Source organism: Plectrocnemia conspersa, unplaced genomic scaffold, assembly GCF_051122295.1.
Source record: "Plectrocnemia conspersa isolate PC_06_02 unplaced genomic scaffold, ASM5112229v1 ptg000012l, whole genome shotgun sequence".
NCBI lineage: Eukaryota > Metazoa > Arthropoda > Insecta > Trichoptera > Polycentropodidae > Plectrocnemia > Plectrocnemia conspersa.
In genome coordinates, this window is record NW_028277176.1 from 17,671,501 (window position 1) to 17,683,367 (window position 11,867).

The window sequence follows — 11,867 nt, forward strand, 5'->3', positions numbered from 1 at the left end:
ATATTCCTAGCAAAAAAATCACTAGAATCCATCTTTTGTATAGATATCTCAGAAATTTTCATTGAATTTTCTCCAACAATAACTACTTCGCAACAAATACTTCACTTTATTTCAATTCTAGATAATGCACCCATATTCGAGGACTCTACGAACTAGCGTATTGTACAGAACGCGAATGACCAATACATTATTAAAGTGACACGCGCTCCGCATAACGAAACCAAGCATCCTTGATGCTTTATCCAACATTTTGGCGATGTGCCTACAACATCTCGATCGATTATCGAACGTCACTCTCAAGTAATCAACGGAAGTATTTTCGCTTAAAACACCTTCGCTTGAACTATAAGTAAATTCTGCTTGGTAAGAGAATCTAGAAAATGTGACAACGTGACACTTGGCAATGCTAAAAAGTAGTTGATTATCGATCAATCAACTTCACAGGCGTTTCTATAAAAAGTGATAGAATCAGAATTGTAACACTTTAAGCTTATCAGAATATAATAAATATTCCAAGTTATCAAAGTATAAAAAATAAAAAGAGCGGAGGACCTAAATTGGATCCTTGTGGTACTCCAGAATGAGCGAAATAAACTGATTTGTGTGGCAATTCGACTTTTTTTATTTAGAAATTTTTTAATTCTGCATTGCAATATTTGCAATCTTTCTTTAAGAAAACATTATCAGAAGAGATCGCGTTGAATTTTAATACAAATTATTATTATTTAATGCAATCTCTTAAAATACATAATTTAAAGTATTCTAATTTAATACCGATTATATATAATTCTGTGATAATTATGTTTTGTATATTTTATCAAGTTAAAATTTTATTTCTAAAAGTCTCAAGTTATATTTGGCTGCGCAGCAAAATTTGTTAAATAATTTATTTTTATAAATTGCTCATGTTATATTTTCGATTTTAAGACATACTAAAAATGCTTTCATTCAATAAAAATCTTAAAAAATTATAGGCACATACTTAACATTTTCTAAAATATAAATACGAAATTTTCATTAACAAACAACAAACGAGCACATACAGCCTCATGGTAAGTCTAATTTTAGTTTCCTTTATATAATATTAATACAAATTCTCTGTCTTGTTGCGGCGTCCTAGTTCAAATTCCCTGAACGTATATGCACATAGTAGTTCTGTCTGCGCCCAAGGAAAATCTTGTTAAAAATAAATTAATCGTTATTACTTTAAGTTACGTTCCAACAGAATACGGTGTATGCTTTATGCAAGCAAGAGTAATGAGCACTTCCAGGACATATAAGACAAGAAAAAAAACCCCAACCCAAATAAAAGGTCTGCGACGGTTATCTGTGTGGCAAATCGCAAAACATACTACCGAGAGTGCGCCAAGAACAAGCGGAGGCTTACAATATACGAATGCCATCAAACCACCGTCCCCATGGGGGGATAAATATGAGATAAGAAGAAATATATAGTTATAGCTCGGTGAAAGGACTAGCGAAAAAATTATATGTGCACAAGGCATAAGAAAAGTGACGGACACTTGATGGAGTAATGATGCGAACATTTTCTTTATGGGTTTGTCTGATGGCAATAATATCAAACTATCTAGATATGTGAATGTATTTTTTATTGATTTTATCAATAAGACCAACTTATGGATTATGATTTTTGTTATTTCTGTGAGATGCAATAAACATAACTTCATATACTATGTTAATAAAAAATTAAATGATCTACTTGATCATATAGTACATCAAAATAAATATTTGATACAGGGAGGAGAAAGCTAATTTTTATGCTATATTAGTGGTACATTTTATCATTATCTGGATTTTTATTATTACACTATGTACTTCAAAGGTGTTTCATGATATTTTTATTTTCATTTTTATAGATTGTTTTAACAGAAAAGTGTTTTTAGATACTGTTTCCCTATAGCACTAGGTTTTTTTATCTAATACGAAATAAAAATAAAGCAATCATATTTTTGATATAAGAAGTAGTAAGATGTAAAGGTTTTATTCTTATTTATATTAGCTGTACAAATTTTCTTGAAACTTTACTGGAACGCATATATCGTCGTAGAGCAGTAATATATGTATGTCTCTGCATTGCAGATTTACGAGTAGCTGGTCATTTAAAATCTTGAGTTAAAATCATAGCTGCTTTTTAGTGACTGCTTGCTTCTTAATCAAACTCAAATATCAAAGCTTGAATGCTGCTTGAGCGATTCTTGATTAATAAAGTCAGAATTTTTTTGAAACAATGCATTTTAAAACTTGTCCCCTTTTTTTAAACAGTATTTTAATGTAATTTGTATATTTATTTTTAGGGAATTTCTCAAATATGTTGTCGCATTGTATTAGCTGTAATAAATAAATTAAAAAGCGCTGAATATCTATTATATCGTTAGGAAATGCACTATAGTTTCTTCAGATAAAGTGAAATTATTATAATAATAATCATGTAGATGTCAAAATACACTTTTTTTTTTATTTGAGAGAACTTAGTAATATTGCAATTTTCGTTGTTTACTTTATTTGTTAGTGTGGTAATAAGTATAAAAATATATTATTATTTGTATTTAAATACTTATTATCTAATTAAATAGGCAAAAATACAAACCCTGATTATTGTGTTATATAATGGTTTAAATTTATTAAATTGCTATAAAGGAAAGAAGAGGAGAGAGCATAGGAGAGAATTATACGCCGAATCCGATAACAATGGTTGCCGGCATCTGGCGCAAAGTATTGTATGTAGTCGGCTTTGCTCAGCCATTACGATAAAGTCAAACTCTACTTCTAAATTTAATTTTCTCCCCGTCCCTGTTTCGCCGCGGGCGTCTTCGATCTCGGCGATTCGCTCGCACCAGCTGCGCCAAACCTTTTTTCACCGCGCCGCCGGAGAGCAGTTGGTAAGCTGGCTCTGCATCCATGGCCATTTTCCTTGTAACAATAACGTCTGGTGTCTTATCCTTTATTCCTCAATCTCTCCAAGCTTCTGCTTCGCCGGAGCACTGCGCCTTATAAAAGATTCTGCGAAATCAATTTTATCTCCATCTCATTCACTCTGACCTTTATTAGAACGATTTCTTCACAAAAAAATGTGCCATCACTGATTCAAGGATTTTTACGATAAGATGATCAAGTGAAAAAATACTTATAAATAAATATATGAAATAAACAAAATGTACATATTTGTTACAATGAATATAACACACAAGTGTAGGAGCCATGTAACATCCAGGAGCATATATTATACGTGTTAATTGTTTTTAGTCATTTTTGTGTTAATTTTTGCATCTAAAGAAATATGTGCTTTGGCATTTTGGGTTTGTATTTAAATGTAAGATTAGTGATTTAGTATGGTCACATGAAATATTTTTATAGTACTTAGTAATGTAACAACTCTTTTCAATCGTTGGTATAAATAATGTAATAGTAGACGTATTTTCTATTGCACCGGCGTAAAACCAGATATTTTAATTTACTCCTTTGCATTAACGACTTTCGAGATTGTTCACCTTGCAGTTAAACGATGCAATTCGTCAACCAATATATGCATCTCTGATTCGCCAGAGACCATTTGAACCAAGAGTATAAAACATATGATTCTTTGTCAGACTATTTAATAAAATTACAATTAATTAATTACATGTTTATAGATGATAATACGAAATATCGACGGACAAAGCGCCACCGGTCTTCCGGTCGAGGTACACTAAAGATGTAATACTAATCTCTGCCGCCGTTATAGTAAATAAATAGATGCCTCCCCCACACAACACAAACAGCAATAATTTAAAAAACTATATTACATATTTATATATCATATATGTATGTACGTATGTATATTTAATATATATAATATACAACTTAGTACGATTAATTGTATTATCTAATCTTCCGTTTGCCTGAGGCGAATAATATGAAGCGGGTCGACAAACTTTCATGTCTATCGGCGTTATTAATGCGATTTTTCATTTTTGCGCTAGTCTAATTTATACCAAAGTGAATTGAAACGGGACGGGATGACCATAAATTATGCGTTTCGCAGTTTGGCTCCGCGACACGGTAACATGGTAAATTTGATTTATTGATGACGACGACGTTGGAAAAAAATCCGCTGCCAGTAATTACAGATGGTAACTTTTCACGACCGAATGACATTTCGGCGTATGGAAAGATTCAATTATTGTGCTTTATATGCATTTTTTTGCAAATTTACAGTCCAATAAATGTCGCGCTGAAAATTTTTCCCATTATTAAAACTGTAGCCTCTCTCGCATTTTCATGCACATTTGCGTGAATGAAAATCGCCGTTGCAAAAACTGGAAAACGGCGTGAATTTTAATGAAATATATTCAGCGTCGCATTCAGCAACTATGCAATTCGTAACGGAAATAAAAATGGTACGCGGGAAATAGGAGACGCCGTAAATTAATACACCCAGCTTAATTTGCTAGGCAGCTGATTTGCACTTCAATGAGAATTTTTAAAAATATGGATACAGGTAGCACGTAATTTAAAATAATATTATTTATTAAATTCAGATTTTGCTTGATTCTTAGTTCCGTAGCCAAAAAAATATTTGTGCTGCTAATTCATATTTTTGTTATTAATAGAAACATATTTTATTATCAGAAAAATATCCTCCTAGTTATAATTTCAAAGTAAAATAATATTCGTTGTTGCAGAAAAACTGTTTTTTATATAAAAAAAAATCAAACGCACAAATTGCTTATAAAAAAATATTTTACCTTGACTAAAAATTTGCCTAAACGCAATTATATTATTTTAATAAATTTGTTCATAAAATATTTTTATTTGGAATACAAGATCCATATTATGTTCTGATCACAATTAGGGTAGAGAAATAAAACTACATATTTGTAATATGTATGTGTAAACAAATTTTCGGCAAAAATATTCAAAACTACAATGACTTGCGAAAGATTTATTTCTATACAAGATGTAATCTAGAATATGAATAATGTTACAGTGACTTGACAAACAGCGAAAGATCTGTATCTTTACAAGATATAATCTAGATGTTGATTAATCTTATATATGCAATAAAATATTGCATTTCAGATAATATTACATATTTTATTTATCACTTATCAAAAATCTGGTTTTTCCAATTTTAGGAATTCGATACAATATTTGTAAGATTAAATCATGTATTGATTTTAAGTTCATTCCAATATGTTATTAATATTATTATTATATATTCTAATTATTGCTACATTTTTATTTATATTTTATTTAATTAAATTGTGATGTATATATTTATTATTATTTTAATAATGGTTAATAATAAATTTACAAAATATCTCGGTTTATACTAAGACTCCAATCTGAATTGGAAGAATAAAACTAAAAAGATACACTTTTAGTTATAAATTTAGCCACACATTACCGAAATGTATACATAAAAACCCTAAAAGGCACTTGATACAGACAGATATACATTTTGATTTAAATATAATAAACAAAAGAAAAAAAAATAACACTTAAAAAATATAATCTGTTCATCCATTTGAAAAATAACATTAGCTACTAAAATGTATATTTGAACTAAAAAATCTCATCTATCAGAAGTATTGATCTGCATCTAGGTGATTACTGTTTTGATACCAGTAAGTCGCCGTAAAAAGTAAAAGCACTAAATGCTTACTAAAAATCCAGAAATCGCTCACTGTGTCAGCACTAGTATTTATTTTATTTTTATTAATATAAATATAAACCGTGCGAGTCAAGTTCATCGATATTTATGGTTGTTTATGAAGTGATAAGTACTTTATGTTATATCAAATAAAAACTTTTTTTAAAACGATGTAAAGTAAAGTTTGTAATTTTAAATATAAGGTATAATTGGTTGCACAAATAGAAAAAATAATAAAATATTCGTCTTTTATAGATTGAATCAATTTTAATTAAAGTTTTAGAGACAAAAGGTGACATGTAGCAAATAGACACAGACTAAACAGCTGCAGTAGTATTTTTATTCAAATTTGAAGTTTCATGTTAGAATATACAATGAACGGGGCGCGGGCCCGCAACGGCGTGGCAGCCCCGGAGGTTGCCAGTCGAAAAATTCCGTCAAGCCAGGGTTACCAGAGTGCCGGCAAGTTTTGTTTTTTTATATATTATATATATATATATATATATATATATATATATATACATATATATATATATATATATATATATATATATATATATATATATGTATATATATATATATATATATATATATATATATATATGTATATATATATATATATATATATATATATATATATATATATATATATATATATATATATATATATATATATATATATATATATATATATATATATATATATATATATATATATACATACATATATATATATATATATATATATATATATATATATATATATATATATATATATATATATATATATATATATTTATATATATATATATATATATATATATAGGTCCCCCGCATGGTTATTCATAATATGCTTAATTCACCCGTTAGAGTAATTAATATAAAATTAACTTAATTGCTGGTTGTTTAGATTTTGATGTAATATATGTATTGCTTGAATTCATCATAGTTATTTAAATTTAAAAACCATTTTCGCCTACTTTTAAGCTTTTACTACAGACATAAAATCAATGCAACATAGGTTTAGATAAAAAATGTCAGTGAAAATTCAATATAATTTATATTACATTGTGTTCTAAAGTTAGTAGATATATTTAAGTAACCACCAATATGCGTAGGAAAATTTGTAAGGGTAAAAAACGTAGAAATTAGTTAATTTCACGTTTGAAATTTAAAAATCTTGGATTGGCATTTGCATTTAAAAATAGGGCCATTTGTCTTTCACGTTGCAGGAGTTTGTATTTACGCTACTGGTATTAGTGTTTTTCTACTAGTATCTTTCTTAGCATAAACGTAAACCACTTATAAACAGATTTACCTATAAGTATAATGTAAATTTACGTAATCTACGTATACCTACATAAAGTATGTATGTTAACGCTTCATATTATATTACGTAGATTACGTTGAACATTGTGTAACTAGGGCAAATATTTTTGTCTTCAAGTCTCGAAAACGCTTTCGTTCGTTACCAATCGATGATTAATCTCCGTTATGATGCCCCATATCCAATTTCGGCCTACTTCAGCTCGTTCCATTTTCGTCCAAGTCGCGTAAGACTACCCCCAGGAAACCCACCCCCGCAGCTTTGAGTAATTATGAGATGAATAACAAACAGCGTAGCGAATGTTTATCGACATGAAATATGTTTATTGTGTCGATGGAGCATCAGAGACAACGAGCTGCCTTTCCTTCTTTCAGAGGAATCTTCCAGCGAATTAACTCGGGGCTAAATAAACTCGCAGATAAGTGTCTAATGAAAGATAATGCCGCTTCGGCTTTATACAGTTATCATTGCTGTATGAATAAATAAGCTTGACAGTTACAAAATGGAACTTTCTTAATTGACTTCAAAACTCCATTAGGAGACGGAAACGCGACGAAAAAAACGACATTACACGAATGTATAATTAATAACGGATGCTACATAGCGCGCGGGGAAACTTTTTGATAGCGTCTGTTGGTAAAGTGTTTTGAATGTTGCAAAACTAATGGGGTAGAAAAAAATCAAATTTAAAAATTACCCTAATTTGTGAGAACTCTTAAGAAGTGCTGTAATAAAGTTTAACATTATTAGAATATGCTTAATATTTTATTACATCATTTCCCAAACTTTTTCAGACCGGTGTTTCTTGTAATATTTTTTCCTGTATAATAAATTGTGGCTTAAATGTTGATTGTATAACGACAAGTTCTGGCGTAAATTCGGATATTCAGATTCTTAGAGCATCATTTACTTAGATATGATTTTATTTAAGGTCACTAATTTGCAGTACCTTAATAATTAAAATAATATTTAGTGTCTACATAACATAAACAAAATCGTAGATTTGCTACAGTAATAGTAAAAATGATAATCAATAAAATAAGATGTAAATATCAAATACATTTTTAATCTAAACCTTGAATATTAGTGCTTCGCTCTTAAAAGTATTATTACAGTTACATACAGTTTTTTGTGCAAATCCATTCTCAGATAAAAACAAAGTAGCCGTACGTATATTTTTGAAGCAAAGTAATAAAATTCCCTTAACCCCATATTTAACGTTAAATTCATATATTTAATTAACAAAATAATCAGAGATATACGTCAAAATTTATGATATTATTATTCTAAAAAATAATAAGAACCATTTTTTTGCGATTGTCTCACTTTCAGAGACATCTCTTGTACAAAACTGCAATTATTTTTATAATATTGAAAAGTTACAATTATTTTAAAAGCAAGTATGTTTGGTATCTATCGTATTTTATATTAATAAAAATAGATCACTTCATTAACATTTTAGGAGTAAAAGTTTAATTATTGTGAGATATTAAAACTTAAATAAATCTTACAGACTCTCTGGCGGCTAAAATTGTTATCAGTTGTTTATTTACTAGTTGTATAAGTAAAAAATGTGATAATAGATAAAACGATACCTAATTGGACAAATCGAAATGTTTCAAGAAAAAAATATTAAACACAGGCATATATAATATAAATAACCATACAGAACCAAGTGTTGAGTCACTTGTTCGTCAGTAACTTTATGGTTGTTATAGCTTCGTTAATTTTTTATACTTTAAAATTAATTAAGTAAATAGATTTTATAAGCGTTATTTTAATCAAAAAAATATTTACTTTCACGTAAATAAAGATATTGTAGCGATTCTTACAAACAACAAGTTAAGAGATACGGCATACGCGCGTTTGAAGTTCCGTGAGCTGTACCCGCGGATCTAGCAGACGTCGAGAAGTAGACCCGAAGTGGGGATATGGGTGTCGTGCACGTCGGTGTTTATAACCCGACACAAAACTAAAATAGATACACTCGAATTCACTATGCCTATTACTTTATTACTTCACTTTACGGACTCATACCTTGTTTACTGATTAAGCAACACAATCAGAACGACTTGTATGTTTTAATATGTTTAAAGATTACGCTTAACCAGAATTCTATATAGTTTTAAAAATACATAAAAAAATAAATTCATTTATAAAATGCATTTTAATAAGACGGTTAAAAATATGTAACAAAGATAAAATAATAATAATACTAAGACAAAAAAAAACCATAAATGCAAACTACAATAAATCATCCAAATCGGAAAAAAATGGTTTATAAAATTTTTCGCTAAATATATCATATAATTCATAATTATTCACAGCTGAATCAGTTGGGTTCATCACACTTAAACGGTTGGATCTTTCAGACGACAATAGAGTGCTATTAAAGAGCCTACTTTACATACCCTGTGTATGCCCATTAAGCGTTCAGTGTCAAAAAGCAAAAAAGAAAGCCTTGGTCCCCAGCATGGGGTGACATGTACATTGCATCTCACAGGTACCCCCCAGAGATTGCAACTTATAGAAACTGCATCACTGCGCCTACGCTTTCTAAAGAAGCGACGCCATTAAGCCCCTTTCTCCCCGTGACCACAGGCCTTAGATGCCGCATCACCAGAGGACCTGTGCACCTCAGATACTGCGCCTTCATCGACTGGCAGCAAAACATTTTCTTTTTGCCAGTTAAAAATATTAAAAACTGAACTAACATTGCAACTTGTTATCTAATTTGAATTGCGCTCGAAAATAAATTAACAGTTATTAACATAAAAAACATATGTCGTACCTTAGTCAAGCACGAATATAATAAGTTTTATTATTTTTTCAGAATATATAAACGTCAAGGATATTAATATTAAAAATAATATTAACTTTCAATGTCAAGAAAAATATAAAGATTATTATTAAATTATAAACATTCTGCTTGTGGCACATTTTAAAGTTTAATGTTATAATCTTAATGCGGCTGTAGAATAATATAATGTTATGAAAGGAAACAAATATTAAATTTAAGTGGTATGTATTAAAGTTTATTATTTTATTACAAAGCACTATACCTTAACAACAATCTATTATTCAAATAGCAAATGTTATTTTATTCAATACTTGGTGTTAGCCTTCATGCATGGATTGCTACATATGTTCTAGTCTAGTATATACTGATTCCATCTCCAAACATATACCCATATACACAATTAAAACACACCACGAACAAACAAGACGTAGCCAAGATTAAAGCGTAATACATTTGTGCTGAAAATACACAACGTTACGCATAATAAAATTATAATACTCTTTTTTCGGGGCAAGATAATGCATTATAATGACGATAACTTTATTATTTAAATATGCAATACGAGGTTTTGATATTGCGTATTATGTACATATTTTTATAATATAATGAGTTTTTAGGGTAATGGTATCCCACAAAGTTTTCGGTCGTTAGGTGTGGTGTGAGCCTTCGTGGCAAGCCACGTGATGAACCAGGTATCTCGGATCCCCCTCTCACACACACACAAAATTAAATCTCCAAAATGAGGTTCAAGTGCGAAGGCGGTCCCCGGGTAATGGCTTTCTTACATTCCGACCTCGGGCATTGTGGAGATTACGAGATAAATTGGAACACATTCGTTTCGCGGAATTGGTACGAAGTCGACTGGTTCACGCGTGCAATCGTATGAAAAAAATATACATTATATATATATTATATAGGAAGCAATGAGGGCTGAATCCCGCAACGCGTTGATTATTCACGAAAATCGTTATCCGGAAAACAGTTTTTATTTTTAGGCTGTGGTTTTGTGACTGACCGCTGTGTGTGGATTTTCACGCGGTGATGAAAACGGTGCGAAAATTCACGTCTGGGACATGATTGAATGCTATAATATATACTATTTAACTTTTTGATAGTAATAAAAGTGTTATGATGGATCTTAAAGCCACTTTAAAAAACAGCTATGTCTAAAATTTATTTACCATAATAATTTTACTTAAAATTATCAAAGTGTTGTAGAAAAAAAAATGCTAAGAATTTAGATTCACTGAATTACAGAAATTATATAGACATAACATTTGCTTGATTTTGCTGTTAATAATATAATATTATTTATAATATATTGCTAATAACTTATAAGCTAACCAATAGATAAATACAATGCTTATACATATTATTTCATATATATTAATAAGATAATAATTAACGCAAGCAGATTAAACGTCATTTTATGCAATTTTTAACTCGAGCTTATCACTTAATTCCCAATTGAAAGTCGTGGTCGCATTACTTGCAGTCTGTCGCGCATTTTGATTGAATCGCTACAACATAAAAGATCAAGCATTTTAGCTTTCAGCGTTGCCACTGTGTCTCTGTGCTTAAGTATATCAATATATCAAAGCGAAAAGCCGACTTTAATAGGCGGGATTAAAGGGCTCCATCTTGAGATTATATTCTTGAAGGTTCAATCTCTCTTGACATCGTGAAATGCGCTATCTAATAAAGTTAAAATTACTTGAAAAATTTCAAACGAAATTGTTATCTTTCGATTCAATTTCCGACAGGTCACAATTCGTTAAATGCTTAATTATGTATATCTTGAATATTGCCACATTATTCTTTATACTCGAATGATAAATTTGTACCGGATGAAAGATATGATAATTTAAATTGATTTATTCAATTGACACGCCGTAAGATTTAAAGTTAATTATACAGATACTTTATAAAGTTAAATAATCATTCATTAGTCATAATGATTGATATGTTTTTTTTTATTGCATTTTATTATAATATATATCGAAGTTCCTTTGATTGATTTTTTTAGTTTTCCATTAAGGTGAGATATAAAGGCGAAATCCATCAATTTTGAAAGCTTTATATGTGTG